Consider the following 24,345-nt stretch of genomic DNA (forward strand, 5'->3'; position numbering starts at 1 on the left):
ATGAAGAAATTATAATCTTTTCAACAAATGGTGCTGGAACAAACAGGTGTTTATGTGCAAAATACCAAAAACACAACAAAAATAAAAAAGAAAATCCCTATATCGATACCTTGCAGCATATACAAAAATAAATTCATAATGAATTACAGACCTAAATGTTAGCTTAACACTATCAAACTTCTAAATGATATCTTTTTCAATTTCATAAATATTATTTCTTAGAGAGCTCTTTACAACAATGCCTTTTCACTGTTTTCTCAGTCTAACCTATCTTCCTCCAAATGCACAAGTCTATCATTACATTTCAAACTATAACTCTGTAATACATCTGAAAGAAGAACATACTTCCCTTGTGAAAATAATATTAGATGTGCTTTGGGGTCCAAATTGCAATATATAACACACAGAATCTCATCTCCTTTGGACACTTAGTGTAATTACCTTCCACTATCTTAAAAATTACATTCCCTGATTTAGTTATAATTTAAAACATCTGTGGTGCTCAACAGTTACTATAGTTCTCCATCCATGACACTATTATACAATTTACTTAAGTCCACTTGCATAATGTAGTTTAATGACCCTCATGAAGTTCTATAAATATGCTAAATTCTATAAATTTTCTAACCATCACGTAAACAGACTTTTCTTCATTTATCTATCTTTACATCTTTCAAAGCCCAGTTTTTCATATTTGTGGTATTTCAGGATTTTTAGTATAAATTTGTATGCACACTGCTTTTTTTCAATCATGATTGCAAAATCTTTGTGTGTTCCTTTCAATTCCATAATCAAATCTACTTATCAATTATAATATCTCTTCCTTCCAAACATACTTTAGATCACTAATGGAAGAGTCCATTCTCATATAATAGATTACACAACACCTTCCTTAGGACTAGAGATTTTGTTTTGCTGGTAAATAATAGATACTAACCCCGAATGCTCCATGTTCTGATCAAAAAAGAAAACACTCAACAAGGCAGCACATGCTCAGGGGCCAGAATGGATTAAACACAGCCGTGTTCACAAAACGCCGATCGTGGAGGTGGTTATTGGGGAGATGTCATCATCCCCACTGATGCCGGGCAGGCAGCAAGAGAAGGCTCATGCCCTTGAGATGCTATCTTGCTCTCTGCACAAGAAACGAAAACGAGATCCATCTGGTCAACATAGAATCATTTTCTTTGTATTTCATCATTTTGACTTTCATGTAAATAATGCCTTTGGTGAAATATCACAAAATCACATGCAATTTGAGCTGTATAACTCCTATTGCTTAGCTTACCAGTATGGTAATATGTGAAATTTCTACTCTACTCCATTTACTATACTATTATATAAAAACAACTAAAACTAAGCTTCAGGAGAGGATTTCTTTTAGTTAATGCACTGTTAATAATTTAATAAATGCATATACAAAGTATACCTTAAGATAAACTATTAAGTACATCATGATACAGTGTATCAGGATGAATGTCATTTGAAAAGCTCAAGGTGCCATTCCCTCCCCAGGTGTGCTTGCATTCCTGAATTTTAGGTGGGGGCAGTGGTTTCTTTAGCCTGTAGTTAAAGCCTGTCCTGTACCAGCATTATCAACATTTTCTGGAGCTATATTTTTAAGAAAATAATTACTGATCAAAACAATAATATAGAACTATATGTGTAATATGGTGCATTCAAGATCATAGACTATATTTTCCAGTAAATATTTTTTAGATAATCATCACATGTATGAGGAATTGAATAAGCAGTTTATCTTTGGCTTCTCCAGGGCCTTTGCTTCACTGACTCCCTTCCCCCAACCTGTGCTGGCATTTTCTTTACCAACTTCTAGCACTGAACCCTCAATATTAGAAGACTGCAGTCTTCCTAGCATGGGGTGTGACTTAGTTACCACTGGAGTGACTCAATGAATCACTTTGCACTAGTAAATAGAAAGAACATATCTAAGATCAAACTTTTAGCAGGTGCCTCATCATCTCTGGCCTCTTAGAAAGGTCCCCTACCAGCTCTCTGCCGTCATTTTCCAAATCCTGACCCACCCCTTATGCTTTTTAATGCTAATTCTGAGCAAACATCTCAAAAATGCAACTCTTATTGCATTCCTCTGTACTAAAAGTGCATCAGTACATTCATTCCTGTTATCCCAAGGATAAGGAACCAGATCCTTTAGTCGGCTCCACTTCTGTCCGACTGAAACCATGGGCTCACCTCCTCACACCTTCCTTCCTTCTGTGTCCCGTCCTGATGCTCTTATTTCTGCCCGTGGAATCTGTCAGACTCTCCACCTTGTGGCACGACGATCGCAACTGGAGATCTCACCGTCTGGAAACGCATTTCTTTCTTCCACTCCGCTACTTACTTTGTGATTCCTTGGTGTCTCCTCTTGGGTGTCTCACTTAGACACTGGCCTGCCAGGCGTCCTGTTTTGCACCATCTTCGTGGTAGAATGCTGGCTCCAGTGTCCACCTCCCCGCTTCTGGACCCTGTGGCTGTGTTCTCTTTTGTGGCAAACGGGAATTGGGGTTGCAGATGGGATTAAAGTTGCTTACCAGCTGAAGTTAGAATAGGGAGATGATTCCGCCTGAGCCAAGTGGGGCCAATGTGACCACAGGGGTCCTTCGTGCCACCAGAGTGTCAGAGCGGTATGACGTGAGAAACCCATTGCTTGTGGCATCAGAGAAGGAGGAAAGAGCCACGAGCCAGGGCATATGAGTGGTCTGCAGAAGCTGAGAAAGCCAAGAAACGGATTCCCTTCTAGAGCCTGGGGAAAGAAACCCAGCCCTGCTGACCCCTTGACTCCGGCCGACCGACCCCGTGTCAGACTTTCGGCCCGCAGAACTGTCGAAGATGTGTGTGCTGAGTCCCACTGCTCACTTTGTGGCCAACTGTTCCAGAGGCGAAGGAAGTCTAATACACGGGCTTTGCGTCCATCCTCAGTGGGCGCCCACATGGCACTTACCGCGGATTTCTCTGTAGCTTGTCGCGCTGCTGCATTAGACATGGGATTGCCATGAGGGTGGAGAACTCATCTGTCCCTTTTCCTACTGTGCGCCCAATACACGGTCCACAGTACACGGTAACATCTACTTGTAGAATAATACTAGGGTCTTTATAATCTCTTGTTAAATAATTTACCTTAATTTATTGAAAAAACGAGCATCATGGCCTAGAGTAGAGTGTGAAAGCATAAAAATGAGATGTTAGCTCAAAGGGATGGGAGGGGACGCTGTTGGTTGGTGTCGCCCATTGCCTGGGACTTGGTGCTGGATGCACAGTTCACGGTGTGCGACTCCGCCGAGGACACAGCAGGCTCCTGTACTGTCTGGCACGGGAAGGCAGGCGGCAGGGCGGGGCTGCCATCGCCGTGAGAAACAGATCACGACGCAGGACAACCGTGGTAGAACGATGGCATGGTCCAAACCGACAGAAGACTCTTCGCACTGGACAGTCACGAGGCAGGACTGTGGGAGCGAGGACGGGGGTTACCAAACACCCGCGGAGGAGAACGGGCGGCTCATGCCCTGATGCGCCCCTGGAACCGTGCTCGGCGAGGCATACATCAATCCTCCTCCCGAGACAGGGCTACGTGATGATGTCTATATGTTTCCATTACATTGACTTTAGATTTCTTTAGGCAAATAACTATGAAAAAGTCATCTGACAATTCCAAAGAGAAAAATGTGTGCGGGAACTCTGGAGTGGCACGTGCGAGAGTTATCGCTGTGCCTCGGGTTTCAGAAGCGCAGACAGCTCAGGGCTGGCAGGAGGCACGTTCCGGACAGGTAGGGTGGTTCCAGGATGGGAATTAAAAGGGCACCCGCTAAATCTGTCAGCAGGCACTTTCAAGATGTAGCACCAAAGAATTATATCAGAAAGGTCACTCCGAGAAATACGAGTGTCACAAAGTTAAGTACATCAAGGGAAGATCAGATAATAGGAAATATTCTTTTTCAAAGCTGAAATGATAGATTGCAAAAATAGTAAAGTGAAGCTCATGGCAGATATAAAGGGAAATCAAGACGAAGGGAAAAATAAAATAGAAAGGTAATACAATAGAAGGGAGCTGCAGAAATCATAAAAGGAATGCTTGGAAACAACAGGGAAACTTATTGAATAAAGTAAAATTTATTCAGAACATTCAGATGGCAAGATTCAGAAAAATAACCCATGGATTGGCATTCTAGCTGATTGCAAGATGCTATGAAGAATACATTTTTAAAAAATTGTCATGTGTTCTCATAGAACGCTGCATGAATAATTTAACAGGAATGCCACGATTTATGAAAAGAGTATTATCAGTGAAATGTTAATGCCAGCCTCAAGAATTTGTTTTTTAGGTGATGGTTTGGTGCTAACCAACATAATTACTTCTATTTGTCACCCCTATGCCAAAAATGGAACAGGAGAATTTAAGGAGAACTTTAGAATGTGCGATGCATCAATGATTTATTATCTCAATTACTGAAAACCTGTATCATGTGCTAATTGAACTGTTCTTGCAGCATCACCTAATTGGCCAGGCGCAGGCTCTGCCTTCTACGCTTTTGTGTGGCCTCATTAACAAGATTTCCTTGTGCTGCCCAAGGTGATTTTTGTTTGTTTGTTTGTTTTTGTTTTTTTTCTTGCACGTCTAGGTGGGAACACCTTTGCCACTGGGCAAAGAACTATCAGGACCAGACTTTCTTGGAGGAATAAAATGAAAGTGATTCAGCAGCCACTGTAAGTGACATGCCCTTTAGTCATCTGTAAGGGGCAGATCTGTGATGGTTACCGGCCAGATACAGTCCTGCGAACAGTCACAGAGGCCACTGGCCAGTTGTGGAGGGAGCATGCTGGATTACATTCCCATTTGCTACACTAACAACACCAGCACATACATAGGCAGTTATTCATCACCTGGCCTGGAAAACTGCTCAAAATCATCAGAGCAGAAATGCAAGTTCTTTATTGCAGATCATGAAGAGAAGGTTGAAATCAGATGTTAGACTACAGCGTCAAAGATCGTATCTTTGTAACCCTTTGAGCATTAGCCCCTGGTGCCTGAGCTCGTTGCATGTGACATTCGGCTACTTGATTCATTCTTTGCAACCTTTTGCCCCAAGCTAATCTGTGCTTTATCCACTGATGCAAAGATAATCCAATTTATGGAATGTTATGCAAGCACTCATTGAACTTTATGAGACTCTTAAAAACCAGCCGCTGTACTTATAAAGGAAACTAAAGCAATGGAGAAAATTGCTTATGATACTGAGTTGCTGATACAGTACTTTCAAATATCAGTATGTAGATAAGCTTTACAATTCTACCACCTCATACTGGTGGGACATTTTCCTAAGATAAAAACAGTTCTTTTTGTCTCGCGAAAGAATTTTAAAAAATTAAAAAAGATTGTTAAAGAGAGACACAGACCATTCAGGTTCCACTGAAACTCATGCTTTAAAATCAATGGATGGCATTGTGTTTCCTCCAAACTACCCTCTACTGTGCTCTGAAGACGTTATTTGCACACGGAATTCATAGTGCTTTGAAAATAAATGTCTTACAAATTTAATTAATAATGCTTGAACCATGTACTCCTTCACCTACTATAAAAAGAAAATGGAATAGCTATAATGTAATTATATATACAAATACTAATGAATAAATTAAATATATAAGTTCCAATAAAATCTATAATTTACTGTGGTTTAAAATGTGTGCACTGAGAACCAGTAAAGTGTCACATTTATGATGATGGTGCATCTTTGGGAAGTTCGGTTACGGCAATTTCTCGGGTCCTGTACGCACCACCACAGAAAAGATCAATCTGTTTTTCCCTTAAAGAGGAAACACAGTATTTCAGCAGGTAAAGAAACATTGAGAAATAATTTATGTGTCTTGTAATGTTTGCAATAGTACAAAATAATTTTACACAACTTTTAATACAGATGTAGCCTGCATTAGAAAAGACAACAGAAATCCTTTCTTAATATACAAATCATTTATTTGTAATGTTAGGGATTATTACCTTTCTTCTTCCCCTTCTTCGTCATTAAAATAAGCCCCTGTGGAAGACGGGGGCTCCATCACTTACTCTGAGAACTGACTCGCTCTTTCACCTCTCCACACAGAGTAAACAAAAGTGTATTAAACTACATCGTTTCCACAGTGACAAGACAAGAAATCCTCTTTCATGGTGCCCTTCTTTGCATTCAGTGTGTAGAGGCCAACGTCTGTTAGACAGGTTGGTGCACCGGGGTTGCAGGGGATACTCACGGTGCACGTGACACCCATGTCACACCCAGTCCCACCGACCCACATTGGCCAGGCCTCTTCCTGTCAGTCTCCCCCTGCCCGAAGACATCACAAGTGCCAACAAGGGACATGTGCTACGTGCCATAGTGGTTGTTGTGATGTGGTCATTATTGCCCAAAGACCCATGGAGCCAGCCCTGTCAGGCCCCCACCCCGCCTACCTTCATGGCACCAGTGGCCACCCCTGAGGCCACCTCCCATCATCACGGGGATCCCAGCGCCCACTGGCAGCCACTCCCATTCCTGCCTCTCAAAGCGTCCTCTGGGCCAAGGACCCTGGGCTCAACTTCTCTGCATTGCCCTGTTCCTCTGGCTCTACCAGGGACGGTTACCATGATGTGCCAACTTGTCTGGGTCATGGGTGCCCAGAACAAGCATTGTTTCTAGGTGTGTCGTGAGGGTGTTTCCAGATGAGAACTGCGTGAATGTCACTTGGGCTCAGCGGAGGGCCCTCCCCGGGGGAGCACCACCACCCCAGCCGTGGAGGACCTGCATAGAACAAAGGCAAAAGGAGAACTTGCATTTTTCTTTTCTGCCTCACTACTTGGGCTAGAACATCTCATCTCACCTGCTGCTGCCTTCAACTGGGACTCACACCATCCACTGTCCTGGCTCTGAGGCCTTCAGAGTCTGACAGCTACACCCGCAGCTGCCCCAGCCTCCAGCTTGCAGGTGGCAGAACACGGACTTCTCCGCCCCATCAGCCCATGAGCCAATTCCTTATAGCTCTTTCTCTTTCTCTGTGCAGACGTAGATGTCCTGTAGGTGCATAGTAACAGACAGAGGTAGTGGGGGACATAGATAAAGTAGTATAGATACAGATGCAGGTAAACTATCCTCTTGATTAGATCCTGGAGAATCCTGACTAATACACTTACCATATATCTGGCCCGATTTTTAACACTTCAAATGTATGAAACCCATTTTATTCCCTTAATGACTCCATTTTGCAGGCGAGGAACCCGACACAGGGGAGAGAGTCCCCTGTTCTCTGTTGCAGCCTGGGGGCTGTTTCTCTCCCAGCCCCTCTGAAACCCGAGCTGTGTTGAAGCTAGGACTGCAAACTCTGCCAGGCTGTGGCCTCACTGTGGACACAGGCAGCCCCTGGACACGCCCCTCACCCAGGGATGGCTTCAGCCTCAGTTTCCCCATCTCACCACCAGTCACCTTGAGACTTAAGCAACCACATGGAAGTTGGGGCTCTCAGGACATGCACCTCACCACACCCTGCAGCCAAACTAGCCACCTCTTACCGTGGCCGTACTTCTGGACCAGGTCACCATCGAAAACTAAACCTCAACTAAAATTTCAGATACAAGGGTCCCACTTTTGCTCAAAACCTTCCATCTTTCTAAGAGATGCTTTCACTCAGCTAGGACTTCCAGTCTACTGACCTTCTGACGGAAAAGAAAAAGTTCTCATTTTAAAAATGCAATTTAAAAATGAATTCCATTCTCATGAGTTAAAAATGAATAAAAATTAACCGAGCCTGTGCAAAGCCTCCCTCTTACCCCCTTCTGCTGTCTGTCATGTTCTCGCCTGAACCCCCTGTGCTCCTCTCAGTTCAAGAGTGAGTTTAGCTTCTCGAGTAAACTTCCAAAGTTTCTCTCTGCATATTCCAGTAAATGCAAGCAAATGTTCTTAAAAATCTCCATTTTTATTCAAAAGGTAAGAATACAATGCACACGATTCTTCAGCTTCCTTTTTTTGTTTAACAATAAAACCTTAAGATATTTCTATGTAAATATATAAAGAGCTTTGTCAGTCTTTTTTTGTTTTCTTACCATATTAACTATTTTTAAGTGTACAGTTCAGTAGTGCTAAATATATTCCCATTACTGTGCAGCAGATCTCTAGGACTTTTCTCATCTTGCAAAACCGGAACTCTATACTCATTAAACAGCTGCAGTACCCTGCAACCCCCGGCCCCTGGCAAACACCATTTCGCTTTCCGTTTCAACGAGTTTGACTGTTTTAGATACAGCGTGCAAGTGGAGTCATGAATTTGTTCTTTTGCGCCTGGTTTGTTTTACTCAGAGCACTGCCCTCAGAGTTCATCCTTGTTGCAACACATGACAGGGCTCCTTTCTTTGTGAAGGCTGAATAATATTTCATTGTGTACTTACATCACATTTTCTTTATCCATTCAACAGAAGACATTTGGGTGGCTTCCACTTCTCGGCTATTGTGAATAATGCTACAATGAACATGCACATGCAAATATCTCTTCAAGCCCCTGCTTTCAATTCTTTTGGCTACATACCCAGAAGTGGGATTGTTGGCTCGTATGGGAATTCTACATTTCATTCACTGAGAAATCTTCATACTCTTTTCCATAGAGACATGCTCACAAACAGTGGACAAAGTTCCAATTTCTACAAATCTTTGCCAACACTTGTTATTTTCTGCTTTTTTGCTTGTTTCTTTCCTGATAGTGGCCATCCTAATTGGAGTAAGGCGATACTTTTTATGGTTTTGATTTGAATTTCTTAAATGATTATTGCTGTTGAGAATCTTTCAATATATTCTGTGTTGTTGGCATATTACATATCTTTGGAGAGATGACTATTCAACTCCTTTACCCATGTTTTAATCAGGTTATTTGTTACTTTGTTCAAGGTGTGTTTTCATATATTCTGATGTTACCCCTTATCATATATATATAATTTGCAAATATTTACATTTGTCTTTTCACTCTATTGTTTGTTTTCTTTAATACTCAGAAGTTTTTAGGTTTGATATAGTTCCATTTGTCTATTTTTCCTTTTATTGTCTATGCTTTTGGTGTTACAGCCAAGAAATCATTGTGAAATCTAGTGTCATGAAGCATTTCCCCTATTTTTTCTCCTAGGATTTTTATAGTTCTAGGTCTTATACTTAGTTTTTAAATTCATTTTTAGTTAATTTTTGCATATGCTCTAAGTGTCCATCTTCTTTCTTTTGCATGTGGATATCTAGTTTTCTCAATGCCATTTGTTGAAGAAAATGTTTTTTCATATCATGTGCTCTTGGCCCCCTTGTCAAAGATCATTTAACCATATACAAGAGGATTTATTCTTGGACTCCCTATTCTGTTACATTGTTCTACATGTCTGTCTTTAAGCCGGGACCACACTGCTTTGATTACTGAAGACTTGTGATATATTTAAAATCAGAAAGTGTGTGGCCTCCAGATTTGTTCTTCTTTTTCAAGATTATTTTGGCTATCCAGGGTCCCTTGAGGTTCCATATGAACTTTAGAATTTTTTTTTCTACTTCTGGGAAAAAAAATGGCCATTGCAATTTTGATAAGGATTGCATTGACTTGCCAGATTGCTTTGGGCAATATCAGGATATTAACAATATTAGGTTTTCCAATTCATGAACACAAGATGTTCATTTATTTATTTGTGTTCTCTGTCTTTTTTTTTTTCTGTATAGTATCCTGTTGTATGCAATATTTATTTATGGAATCAGTGATGCAATTAATCCATACCTAATGGAGAAAAATTTGGATTGGTTCCATTTTGCTATTAGAAATAATGCTATGGTAAATGACCACATACATGGCTTCCTGGTTACACAAAGTTGTGTCTAGGATACATTTCAGAAAGTGAAATTGCTGAGTCAAACTCTACAGGCTTTTGCAATTTTGATAGATAATGCCAAATTGCTCTGCCTGGAGGTTGCACTAAGCCACATAGATAAGAATGTTTCCTTCTGAAATGCTTCGACAAAAGAGTATGCAATTGAAATTGCAGATTCTTGCAATATGACAGGCAGATAGGCATCTCAGGGTAAATTTAATGTACGTTTTTCTTAGTAAGAGTGAAGGTGAGGATGTATTCTTATGTTTGTATTTTCTTTTCTGTGAAATCTGTTTATCTCTTTTGTCCATTTCTGTACTGGTTGTTGTTTTCTTGCTGACTTGAGGAGCGCTGTGTACTCTGGAGAAGAACACTTGGCTTGTGCTCTGTGTTGCAAGTAGTCTTTCTGGTTTGACGTTTACCTCTTGACTTCATTTACTATGCTTCCCCCCAACTTTTAGGTAACACCGAAGATTTTGGCTTTTGCAGTCAAATTTAGCAACTTTTATTTTTATGGCTTCTCATTTTAGTCAGTTAGACTTTCCTTTCTCTGAGGTTATAAAGGAATTTGGCCATGTCTTCCAGTTCTTCGATGACATAGCTTTTATAATTAACTCTTTGAACCATTAGGATTTTTCCTGGTGTGTGGTTTGAAGAATGAGTCCAACATTCATATTTCCATAAGTCAACCTGGTTGCTCCAACACTATTTACTGAAAAGTCCACCTTTATCCTTCTTATTTTAATTGCCACATTAATTATACTCTGAAGTCCCAATGCATTTCAGTGCTTTTCTTTTGGTCTGTCTCTTCATGGTCAATACCGCACTATTTTAGTAATGACACTTTTATCATGTGTTTTAAAACCTGGTAGGACCATGCACCTGCCATTACTTTTCCTCTCAGGGTATTTTTGAATCTTATCTTCCATCTGAGCCTTGGGGTCAACTGGTCCCTGGTCCTGTTCCACTCAAAATTTTTGTTGGCATATGTTATTGGAATTATATGAAATTTGTAAATTAAATTACAAAATATCTTTATTGTTGCATATTCTTATTCAAGAACTTGGTGCATCTTTTCATATGATCAGTTTGTTCTGTGTTTTTCAGTATTTCTAAGTTCACTTCAAGTAAGATGTTGCTTATTTCCTCTTAAATTTATTCCTAGTTATATTTGGAGTTTGTTATTTTAAATGGGGAAATTACCTTCCTTGGAGCTATTTATGCATGATAATTAATTTTCTACACTGCATGATTTGTGAATTGAAATGGTTTGCAATAGCATTTTAGCTGATTTTCTAATTTTTTTTTCAAAAAGCTATGCATCATAGAGTGATAAGGTTGTCTTATCTCTTCCAAGTTTTGCATTTCTATTTGTTTTTCTCTTATCTAATTGCATGGTCTATTGTTAAATGACATTAATAACAGGGAGAATAATGATAGTCCAGTGATTTCACACACAAATGTGTCAGCAATCTCACTGTAAACGGTGTTGCAAAATCCTACATGAGGAATGCGCAAGCATAATCAAAGAGCACTTTAAAAACATAACCATTTAATAATCAAGTGGCACTTATTCCAGATGCAAGGAGAGTTGATTTTTTAGAAAATCTATTGATCTAATCCATAACATTAAAACATTTGAAGAAAAACTGTTATGCTAATCTCCACAGATGTTGACAGGCATTTGGAAACATTCAACAATCATTCTTTATTTTAGAAAAATTAGTAAATCAAGAACAGTTGGCCATTTCCTAATTGACAAAATGTGTCTACCTCTATCCAAAAGCCAGGATTGTACTCAACAGTGAAACACAAGAAACATCGCAAAGTCTGATGTTTTATTGGTGCCCTTTTATAAGGGCGATTTTAGTGAACAGTCCACGATCACAGGAACAGAAGGTATCTTCTCTATTTTCAGGATAGAGCATTGGTTCCACAAAAGGCAGATTTCCCTTGTTTAATTATATTTCTAGGACTTTGATACATTCTTATGAAAACCTGGCCTGTCATGGATGTAGAAGAATGAATTGAAATGGAGAAATTTTCTATTTCTCCTTCCAGCTCCTGTAGTTTCTGCTTCATTGACACAGCCACTATGCTATTTCATGCATAGGTGTTTGCAACAGATACATCTTATTTGCCAACAGTTTACTTTTATATATTTTTTTAAATTTTGGTTTTGTTTAATGGTCTCACTTAAATTACTGCTTGTTTTGCCTGTATTGATTGTATTCCCTGCCTGTTTTCTCTTTTCCTTAGCATTCCTTTGCCTAGTCTTTAGTTTTTCAGTCTTTACAGTTACATTGATTTAAAAGTGTCTCATTGAATAGCACAAATCTGCAGTTTATTTTGTGATTGAATTTTAAAATGTGCTCATTTACATTTATTGAAATAAAAATACATTTAGTCTTAGTTTTCTATATTATATTAATAATATGTAGGTTCTAGGCTCATAAAACTTTTAAAATTCACTACTACAACTCCTTCATTTGTGTTCAGTTTTCTTTGTGCTTTTTTTGGTGAAGTTTTTTCTGATACTTATGAAGGCTTGCAATTTTGTTGTTTTTCTACCAGTTACCTTTACAATTATAACTTCATGTAGTACCTTTCACCCTTTCATCACATAGGGAATTTCTATCAGTTACCTCCCATAAACAATGATAAAGTTACATGTTTTGTCTTCCTTATTCTCTATTGCCACCAATTCAGGTCAAATAATACTATCATTTTTGGCATCCTCATTATTGTGTTAAATATCTTTTATTTTTCTTAATGCTTCCCTGAAAAGGTATGACAGTCATATAATTATATTATTTTTCTTCTTGCAATCTTTGCCTGTTGCCTCATTTGCATACCAGGAAAGCATCTCATTCTGTTCGGTAACCCTGATTAGTCACTATATTCTTACTTCCATGCATTCCAGATTTACAACTAATTTTGAGAGTTTAAATTCCATAGTCCTTGCTTGATTGGCTGAAGTTCTTCATCTTGTAGTTTCCCTATGTGCAGCTTATAGGGAAAAAAACCTTCTAATTTTTGTGTTCTGAACACAATAATTTTTTAGGATAGATTTCAATTTTTAGGCCAATTTTTCATGGCTCCCAAAATGTGGCCTTTAAATACATAATTATAAATCTTTTTCATGATAGAAAAAAAAAATCTTCAATCGGACATGTATGCAGGAAGCCAATTCTCCATGGCAGAAGCCCTTAGGTTTTGTGACGTCTGGAAAGCACCTTCTTGCTGCAAAGAAAATTTTCTTTTGTTTTATTGTTTTATCTTATAGTTTTGGAGACTCAAATATGGATATATTGAATCCTCATATAAATTTTAGAATTGATTTGACAAAAATGTCTGCAGGGATTTTGGTTAGGATTGGTTTGAATCTACAAATCAATTTGAGGAAATTGGCATCTAAACAAAATTCAGACTTCAAATTCATGAACACTATTTTTTTTTTAATTTAGTGCTTTTGGATTTTTCTTTTCAAAGTTTATAATTTTATCATACAAATCTTAATCAAATTTTCTTAGATCTAAAATTATTTCAAGTTTTTTGGTCTTACTAAAAATTTTGCTTTCTTTAAAAGATTCAATATCGAATTGTGCATCGCTACTATATATTATAAAAATACAATTGATTTTTATATATTGACTTTCTACACAGTAACATGCACAAATTATATCTAGGAGTGTTTTTTGTGGACACTGGGGTTTTTGAAATAGGTAATCATGTAGCCTATGAATAGGGACAATTTTATCTCTTTCAATCTTCTGTATGTCTCTTTCTTTTTCCTTTTCTTGTTTTATTGTACCGGAAAACTCCTCCACCATGATGTTGTGGTAAGCAAAATCATGGCCCTCTAAAAAAATAAAGATGTCTGCAACCTAATCCCCAGCATTGTAAATATGCTATGTGAGTGGTAAAAGCAACTTTGCAGATGTGACTAGGAATATGGATCTGAGACAAAAGGGTAGTCCTGGATTATCCATGTGGGCTGATGTAATCACAGATCCCTAAAAATCACAGGAGTCCTTTCAGGTAGGGTAACCATAGGTGAGAGGGAGGGAACAAAGAGAAGAGACCCAATGTGTGAGAGAGACTTGGCTCACCAAGCTAGCTTTGAACAGGAGGAAGGAAGGTAGGACCCAAGGAGTGTGGGAACAGCTCTCTGTGCCCACCCGGCAGGAAAATGGGATCTCAGTGCTACATCTCAATTCTGCCAACAAACCATGACTCCCAGTTTAGCCCGGTGAGACCCCTGTCAGACTCCTGACCTACAGACAGGTAAAATAATACATATAGGTTGTTTTAACCTACTAAGTTTGTGGTTATTTGTTAAAACAGCAATAGAAAGCTAATATGGACATCGGGAATATTGAATGGGAATGGTGAGAGAGAACCCCCTTGCTGTATTCCAATCTTAGGGGAAAAGCAGTCTCCCACCATTCAGTACAGCATTAACTGTGTGTCCTTTGCAGATGACCTTTATCGGGTTCATTTAGTTCCTTTTTTTAGCTGGTTAGCTGAGTTTTTATCAGGATGGCTGTTGGATTTTGCTAATGTTGTTTCCTGCATCCATGGTGATGACTCTATGGTCCTGCTCCTCTAGCATGTCCATACAGTGAATAACATGGATTAGCTGACAAGTGTCAAACCAGCCTTGCATCCCACAATCACGATTTATCTTTTGTATATATTATTTTATTTAATTTGCTTTTTTTCCCTTAAACATTTTGTGACTATGTTCATGAGGGTTAGTAGTCTATATTTTTCTTTTCTTGTTATACTTCTGTGCAGTTTTGATATTAATACAATATTGGACTCATAAAATTAGTTGGGAAGTTTTCACTATGTTATATTTTCTGGAAGAGGTTACATAGAATGGATATTCCATCAAATATTTGATGGAATTAACCAGGAAAGACACCTGGGTCCAGAGTCTTGTTTGTAAGAATATTTTAAACTGAAATCCTAATTTCTCAAATGGAATCATACTCTTCAGGTAATTTATATCTTCTTGAATGAGATTTGGTAGTTTCAACAAATCTATGCCATTACTTCTTTGCATATCTTCACTAATATTTCCTTATTATCCTTTAATATCTACAGAATGTCTAGTTATGTCACTTATCTTATTTCTAATATTAGTAATTTATGTCTTCTCTCTCGCTCTCTCTTTTTTTTTTTTTTTACCTAATCAGTCTGGCTAAAGTTAATAAATTGTATTGATATTTTAAGACTAATTTGCTTTAATTCCATTGATTTTTTTTATTGTCTGTTTTCAATTCCATTGACTTCTGCTGTTATATTTATTATTTTCTTCTTTTTGCTTAATTTAGGACTAATTTTTTCTTTCTAATTTCTTAATGTGAAAGTTTGAGCAATTGACTTGAGATCTCTCTTGTTTTTAGATCTTTAATGCTATGCATTTCCCTCAAAACATTGCTTTATCTACATCCTACATATTTTTATATAAATGCTTTTATTATAATTCACTTAGAAAAGGTTTCCAATTTCCCATGGGATTACCTCTTTGACACATAAGTTATTTAGTAGCGTGTTGTTTATTTTCTAAATTTTTGGGCATTGCACAGATATCTGATATTGATTTCTACTTTAATTTATTATAGTCAGAGAATATACTATGCATAATTTCAGTTATTTTAAATTTTTGGAGGTTGAAGTAGTTACCTTTTTATGGCTATCCAGTTTTCTCAATGATATTTGATGATCTATTTTCCCACAAATTAAAAATGTCATTGTTATCACATACATTAATCTCATATATTATTGAACCATGTAAATAAAAAATTGCAATGTTAAACCAAGTGTTGCAGAAAACATATTTAATTTTCATCTTAGCTTTTGCATGTGAGCTATATTGCCCAAAAAAAATCCATTATAGGTAGAAAATCATGAGAAATTCTACAAACAAATTTATTTTTCCATATCCATTTGAATCAAGCTGCAGAGTTTTTCAGGGATTTAATCACATCCTTCTAAATCTATATCTATATATATAGTTTTTTGTCAAGTTCACATGGTTAATATACTTTTAGATATTCTGGGTTCTTTTATGCAATATGAATTTTAAACTTTTTACACAATTAAGGGAGGATACTGTTTTTGATCTCGGCTTGATTTGCAGGATTATAAATGTCAGGATCACGAAGATACTGTTGATTTAAGATTTCACATGTTACTATGGCTTGTGCTATGCTCAGAAAGAATGTTCAAGTAATACTTTAAGATCCAAGGACAAAGGTGAATATTTTTTTCAAAAATTTCTAATCATTTATTTTTTAAAGTGCTTGACAAGGATAGTCAGTGATGCACAAAAAGCACAAGAATCCCTCTACCTGCCCTGGGGGAACAGCAAGACGAAGGCAGGCAGGCGAGCAAAGCAGAGAGAAGGTGACATCGGAGAGGAAGCCACTGCGTATTTGTATCTGCATCTGTATCTCTGCTCTTCTGTATCGCATCTATCTATCCACACACAAAGGCTACAAAGCAACCTCTGAAATAAATTCTCACTGCGAGAGACTGAGAAAAAAGAATGAGAAAAAGCTTCCCAGAGAAAGTGCTTTCAAATTCCTCATAGCTCAGGGGGCCTCAGAGAATCTACCTTAAGAGAGAAATCCAAGCTCCCGACAGAATGCAGAGATGGTGAGCTAGAAATCAGCTTGCTGGAGACTGAACTGCTCCTTCTAGAAAGCAGGGGTGTGAAAGGAAGAAAGCTTTGCACAGCCAGGACTGTCCTCACATAACTGTTTTATTTTTATTAGAGGCCACATTTAAGGAAGTGGATAAATAGCAAATGAACCAAAACAGGACATAGATCGTGGCAGCTTTTTATTGGTAAAAGATCTCCAATAATGAATAGGTCCTTTAGGTTGTTCTCTGGAAGAATGCATTTTATTTTTTTAAGAGTATTTCCTACGGCTTTTTCCATCATTCTCATACATTTTAAATATGTAAATACATGTACATAGACTCATATACATGATTTTTTTTTTTTTTAATTCAGGAAAGCTTCTTGGCCCCTAGATGACATTTCATATTGACAGCGCCTTCCAGAATATCTGCTCATTGACAATCTGGATCCTGTATTTATGGAAGAAATATTTTCTTCACACACCTCAAGGCATGACTATCTCGCATCTTTGCAAACTGCCCAGGGCAGAGTACTCTGGCGCTATCTGTTAATACCAGAAGGTTCTGCATTACATATTTTATGTTAAGATGCAAAACAGTGTCACCTAGGGGCCTCAGATCTTTGAGGAAAAACGGTATTTTTGTAATGAGTGTGTCCTTTTCCTTCATCAAGTCACTTTTCCGAGCACGAAAAGATGTTAATTTTTTGACCCTTCTTCCATAGTCATATTAAGAGGAATTTTCCATAAAGGATTTATTGGATGTAGTTAAAGTGAAATACACGCATGAATTAAATGCTAATAGAATGGAAAGCCCTGGCTCCGAATTTCTTTATAATTAATATCTAAATATGTTTCAGGTAGCACGAGTCCATTTGATGTATTATTTTGACTTAAGACGTGTTAGTGCCTGGCCTCTTGATTGGGTTTAACTAGTCTTAGAGTCCTCCTCCTCCCAGAGACAGGAGGAGGGAGGAAATAGCTCTCTGCTGCTTTTATACAAAGCAGGCATCTACCAACCACTATGGATAGTCACAATTCTACTACGTTAGTCTAAATATCATATCGCTGGTGCAAAAAAAAAAAATGTATTATTGGGTAGGGGGACTGTAAGGAAGCCACACATGACAGTTACTTCCCACTGTCAATCTACACGTTTAATGAGAAACTCTGCCGGGTTTAATGAATCCTGGGGCTTCACTCTGGCATCATTTTAAACAGAACTTGCATCTGCAGCTCGGTGGTGTCAGTTTTCGGCCTCCGTTATGGCAGCTGGATGTATCTCTAATGGGGGGAGTTTTCCTTGCGAACTATTAAGCACAGATAAGCAATCACTACTAATTTACTCAGATTGGAGAGGGCAAGGCGGCTGTGTGGAGAGAGAGAGAGAGAGAGAGAGAGAGAGATCTGTGCATGACTGAGTTATCGAGATAGAAAAATGTCTAATCAGGACTGGAAATGTCCTGTGTGCACATTAGCACAGGGAACAAAAACAACGAGAGAGAAAAACCAGTGCTTTATGTCACAAGTGCAGCGTGGTATCAACGTGGGTCCCAGCTGCAGGGAAGCCAGTGTGCTGTCCGCTGCCGCGGCAGAGAGCACTTTTGTCCTTCCTGTGTGCGAGTGTGCAGCCTGGGCACGCGCTCTAGCCCAGACTTTATCTAGAATGCTTTGTCCTCTGCCTGCGCTCACAGCCTGGTGAGCTGGAGGGAGGAAACTGGCCCTGTTTTCCCTACTTTCCCCCCCGGAATCGGTGGAACTTGTTTTGCTTCGATGTGCTAAGGCAGATCTTGGTTTATCTTTCCCTTAATTATACGAAGCGAAACTCAGCTGTCCCTTCTGTGCGCTGGCATCTGCGGGTTGAACATTACCTGGAGTCAGATGAAAAACAGGAACCAAATGCCTCTCGTCTCAATCACTACTTAGAACGACAGAAGAAGACAAAGAAAATCCTATTTCCAGCCTCCGTGGGGTTTACCCCATTCTCAACATCAAGATCACTAACAAAGGACGTTACATTTTACTACCTACTATCTCTTCTCCCCATCTCCTTCCCTCCATCCCACTTTGCCATTTGTGGTGTTGTATGTTTTCTTCTGTTTTGTTTTTTAAGCTGTGAGGAACAGTGGTGTTTTCTCTGTGGTCCCGAGATGTTAGTCTGGCAGATTCAAGGTGAAAGAACTCAGGTTGTGTCATGTAGTCAAAACAGTGAGAGAAACAACTAATTCAGACAAGTTAATTCCAGGTGCTGGACGACTCTGATCACCAGACTCAGGTGCGGACAGCAGTGGAGCCCTCAAGGAGCTAACAGTAAATTCACAAAAGGTCGAAGTACCCTCCACATGCAAAACTTCCTGTGGGACAGACGTGTCCCTGTCAGCCCAGCCTGGCTGCAGGCCTGTGACAATGCTGCCACCTGCTGCTGCAGGACTCCGGGAGGCAAGGTGGTTCCTCGGCACCTTCTCTAAGAGCTGGGGCCGAGGGAGCAGCCTTTGTTCAGGGCGGCTTCGGGGTTTCAAGCATCCGCCTCATTTCGGCCTGTACCGGAGCTTGCGGGGGTGTTGGAATTTGCTCTGTAGGGAGGGTGGTTTCGGAGGACCGCTGCCTACCACAGGTGTGTCGGTTCAGGTGAAAAGCAGACATGCTTTGGGAGCTGACGCGGTGCATGCTCATTACACACATGGCGTGGTTTCCAAAGGTACGTGCAATGCGGACGCCTCCGGCCTCGTGGGCATATCGTGCTGTGGTTTAGCTCCTGGGGCGGCATATCTAGAGCCTCTGCTCTGTCCCTGAGCAATTAAACAAGGTGATAGAAACAAAATGTGGAGGCGGCCGGCATTTTCCTTCTCAGCAAGATCGAACAAAAACTTGAGGGAGTTTCCCTCTGCTGTCTTGTGATGAGGCAAGGGGACCATGAATAACGAGGCATTGTGTAATTGTGCTGTCTGTCAAAAGGTGTCTGATGGATGGGCTCGTAGCATGGGCAGAAGCTGAGACCGCCATCCCGATTGAGTGCAGCGTGCTCCTTTACTAACCTTTGCTTAAGAACAAATATTCCTTCTCCCACAGCACCAGTAGCTTACTGGCCCACCATCCCCTGGCTTCCTCTTATGGTCTGCTGGCTTCAAAATGCTGAGATTTGCTACAGACAGAGTCAGATCCTCTTGGCAAATGATTATCTTCAGTTATTTTGCAATTTCTTAGAATCATGTTTGGAAACGTGGTTCTCAAATCGGTAAATATTTTTTACCATTGTATTTACAGCCATCGCCATTCCTAGGTTTGGTTCAGAAAAAAAAAAATACTTCTTGCAGATTATGAATAAAAAAAGAACATTTGGATCATCTTCCCAATTCACTGTTTCAGAAATGGCCTCGCGCTCACTAAGGGATGATTTATCTGTCTGTCATCAGGCCACAGAGCGGGGAGGAGGGGACGCCAAGTGGCCGGGTAGTGAGGGGCAGGCCCAGTTAAGCAGCATCGGGGCTGAGAGGGAGAGAGGAGAACATTGTGGAAACATTAGCGCAGGCCAGGAGCTCCTGAGTTCTCCGACCTCTGAAGAAATGGTTTTGAATTCACAGTAAAGTAAATATAAAATCAGAGTAGATATTTGTGGTCACTTTTATGATATTAACTACGAAAAAAGAAACTAAAAAAGCACATCATTACCTGAGTAAGTCAATGCCAGGAAAGCTTCCTGCAACCTGCCTCCAACACAGGCGGGGACGGGAGGCTTTCCCGGGTCAGAGGCCTCTGCCAGCTCACCCGCCGCGCCAGGGAAGAAAAACATTTCCTACAAATCCGGTTTCTGAAAAACATTGCAACATATGAAATTTTATTTCGGTTTCTGATAAAAGTGAGTGCTCTGCAATGGGTTATTTTTGAGAAATATGTGTTTATAGTGTAAAGAGAACACTTTTTAACAAATTGGTGGATCTCAAATTCATTATATTTCTTCTAAATCAAAAGTTTAATTATTACCTGAAAAACCTGCTGGGAGGGAAGTTTAGTGATGGATTTTATGCTAGCCGGAGAACAAGGTACACTCCCTCATCTTTTCCTCACTCCCAGACTTTGCCTTATGTAACAGTCTGCAGTCTCTGAGTTATAATACAATGTAACCTTTTTAATCCTCTGTGCTCTCCTGTCTGGTAAAAAATGTAGGAGTCCCCCAGACACACACACACACACTACACACACTTTTGCACACTGCTAATCAAAACTTCTACTTATAAAACATCTAAAATCTAATATAATTATCATCAAATTCAAGGCATTTAGTTGCAGATCAATTCCCCAGCATTGCTGCAGTCACAGGAGACAAGCACTTTCCCGTGTGCTGTTGGGAAATTGGTCGCTGGCCACGTCACCATTAGAAGGAGTGGGTACTTGGCCGGCAAAAGCAAGTTTGCACCTGACTCAGCTCCCAGAAAGGGTCTGCAAAAGACGGCCAAGTAAAGCTCTTCGGAGGAAAATTGTGATAAATTAAAGCAAAGCACTGTAAAATTTCCTCTGCTAAAACACTTGTGTGCGCTTGGCACTGCACTTCCATAGGTAAATAGGGTTTTCCTTTGGCGATGTCAGCAAATATCAAGGCCCCGTTGATATTTACTTTATTCCCGGGGGTCGGGCTGTCAAATAGTTACCGTCTGTAATAAAGTGCGGAGCCACGTGTATAGAAAGGAAAACACGCCGGTTGCCCCTTGCAGGCCACAGAGACTCACTCTGACCCCAGCACACGGTCTGCTGAGAGTTCCCCTAAATCATGTCCTTTTCTATTTATTTCTTTTTGCTTTCTCTTAAGTATCACACTTGCTAAGGTTCAGCCCTTCTACTTGTTCCTGATATTTTTTCCTCCAAGTTCTGCCAACATCCCTGTTTAGATAATTCCCTGAAAGCAGTACGTAAAACAGACAAAATGCGATTCACTATTATCTCTGGTTCTTTTTATTCTTTCTCATAAATCAATCCTTTAGTGCCTGTGTCATTTTTGCTTCTCTTCTTTGTGCTTTTGAGTTCATCGACATCATTTTGATAATGAAATGCACCAACTCCATGTGGGTCTATTTTGGAGATGGATGCCAGGGTCCCCCAGTGCAGGAACACGATGCAGGGCTTCATGAGGTCACACACGCGCACACGCGTGCACACACACACACACACACACAACCATTGCAGCAGCCCGATCAACTTAAAGACCTGTCTTGCTTTAAGTCTCAGTACAGACAGAGGCCCCTACCCTTCAGCCTGATGCCGGAGGGCTTACACACAAGCCCTGCTTGACTTGGAAATCAAAGAGAGGTGAGAAGAGTTCAGACTTTCTCATGCTGAGGTATGGGGCCTGCCAAGAGACAAGACTGAACTAATAAGGTCTGGAACTGGCTTTATCTAGTTAATGGCAGCCTTTGACATCTCAAGACAACATGCTATTTCCTTGTGTTTATGTCCTTAAGAAGTGCGAGGGTGAAATCGAACATTAGAGATTTTAATCTGTGCACAAATACATCTCATAAAAATGTGCAGGGAAAATAAGAAATTTCACACCTGCTCTCTGCATTACAAGAGGAAGTTAATTGACGATATTGAAACTGTGGTTAATAAATGTTTTCCATCTGCATTTGTTTCTGATTTCTCATCTGCATCTGAAGTTATGAATTGCCTTTCAGTGTTTTCTGTTCTTCCTAAAATCCGGTCCCTTCCAGTCACATCGCCCCTTTGCTGAAGGCCTCTCTGGGCAAGAGAGTCTTCAGACAACGTCCAGCTGAGTTTGGCTCTTTCCTCTCCTATGTATACAATACTTGGGAAAAAGATGGTCTGAATGTAAATTTAACTGATTATTGTAGATAGGCAAGAATCTCATTAATACTAAGCCAGCAGAACAAGTCTTCTCTCTAATCCAACACTTCCAAAATGGACAGAGAATTACAATGCCCTGCAATAAAAGTCAACTTAATTGCATTTGCCCAATGTTTATTCCATGCCGACCGTGTGAGACACATTGAACTAGAGAGAATAAAAGTTGGTAAATTGCCATCCCTAAACTAAATAATCTCACAGCCTGTGGGGGGAAGAGGGTACAGTAAATACATAAGTAACGATAGTAGTGGGGACAATAGGGAGATTTTTAAAAATGATTAAGGTTATTCTCCAAGAATACTTTAAACAAAATGTTAACATTCACTTATTTTTACACATATCATTCATATTTGTGTTCATTCTCCTTATAGCTGTTGAGCTTCTACTATACTGAAGACAATATGGGAATTCTAGAACTAGAGACCCATGAGTGACACACACACACACACACACACACACGTACACGCACACACAAACCCTGCCCCCACCCTCAAACAGCAGAAGAGTGTGACATTAAACAATCACCTCATTTAATTCTTGCAACAGCCCAGCTATTATAATCCCCTACTACACATGCGATCGCCGAGTAACCATGGGGAGGTGATCTGCTCACAGGCACCCGGAAGAGCCAGGACATATTTCAGGTGGCTAAGATTTGGCTAAGAGAGCTAGAATGTCTGCTTCCAGCTCCAGCTCCACAGCTCGATTGCTGTGTGATGCCAGCCAAGTTGCTTAACCTCTCTGCCTTAGTTTCCTCATGCTGCAGAAGTTTGTTGTGATAATTAAATAGATTAATCCTTGTCACGATCACTTAGATGGATCTGACATACCAGAAATTCCTCTGGAATCTTTACTTTTTTTTTGATTAAAAAATGATTAAGCTACTACAATGCTTAACCACTGATTTATTTAGAGAAGAAACTTTGTTTCCTTTCTCCTTTTCTTCTAATCGGATTCCTTCTTTCCTTCCTCCCCTCCTTCTCATCCCCCTCTTGCTGCTGTGGTGGCGGATGTGGAACTGCTCCTCCTCCCCTTCCTCACTGGTCTGCAGAACTGACAGGGTGCGTAAATAAGTATGCACCTCCTACAGCAGCAGGATTAAGGGACAGTGTGCTGTTTACTTTCATTAGCTCTCACTCTAATTCATTAGGAACTTAGCTTGGGGGGACGCGGGGGTGGGGCTTACAAAAATTTAAGGAAGAAGAAGTTCAAAATGCAGCGCTTCACTGCATTTTATATTTTTTGAAAACTTTTTTCAGGCATGCATTCAGTATGGCAATAGAACTCCTCAGACGGCAGTCAATCTGAATTTAGATTATAGTAAAGAAGCCAACAATTTCTGATATACACATGTTACTTTAAAAATGGCCCAAATTCCTCCAATTATTTTTCTTTAGAGGTTTTTTCCCCCCCAAATAAAATCAGAATCATTTAATGTTAGATTAAAGCAAAAAGGTCAATAGAGGAATCTGTTTTGAAAACCCCCAGAATCATTCTGTGCCGTTTAGGGGGCATAAGAGTTGCAAAGTGCCAGGTGGGGCTGGGCAGACACAGGCTGTGTCTCCCAGGTGCCCATGGTGCACATGCCGCCCTGTGCGTGGCCTGGCGTGGAGAGGCTCCGCCAGCCTCGGAGGTAACCAGCCTCAAGTGGGAGTGACTTGGGCCTCCAGCAGCTTCCTTGAACACTGGTTCTTCCCAGCATTGGAGCACACACAGACAGTTTCAATAATTCCTAGCAAATCTTAAATCTACAATAAGAAAACAGTGAACATTTTCTATTGTTTATAAATTATGTTCACTTGAGTATGATTTATGAAGCAGACAGATGTTCCAAAAATCTTACTATTAGAAGTACTATTATCCTGACATCCAGTTAGCTAAGAATCTTTGGTTTAGGTGAATTATTTTAAATAAAACATAATTTCATCAATTGAATTTAACAGCTGTAAAGGTAATCTCAGACTAGCA

This window comes from Eulemur rufifrons, chromosome 17 (genome assembly GCF_041146395.1).
Source record: "Eulemur rufifrons isolate Redbay chromosome 17, OSU_ERuf_1, whole genome shotgun sequence".
NCBI classification, from domain to species: domain Eukaryota; kingdom Metazoa; phylum Chordata; class Mammalia; order Primates; family Lemuridae; genus Eulemur; species Eulemur rufifrons.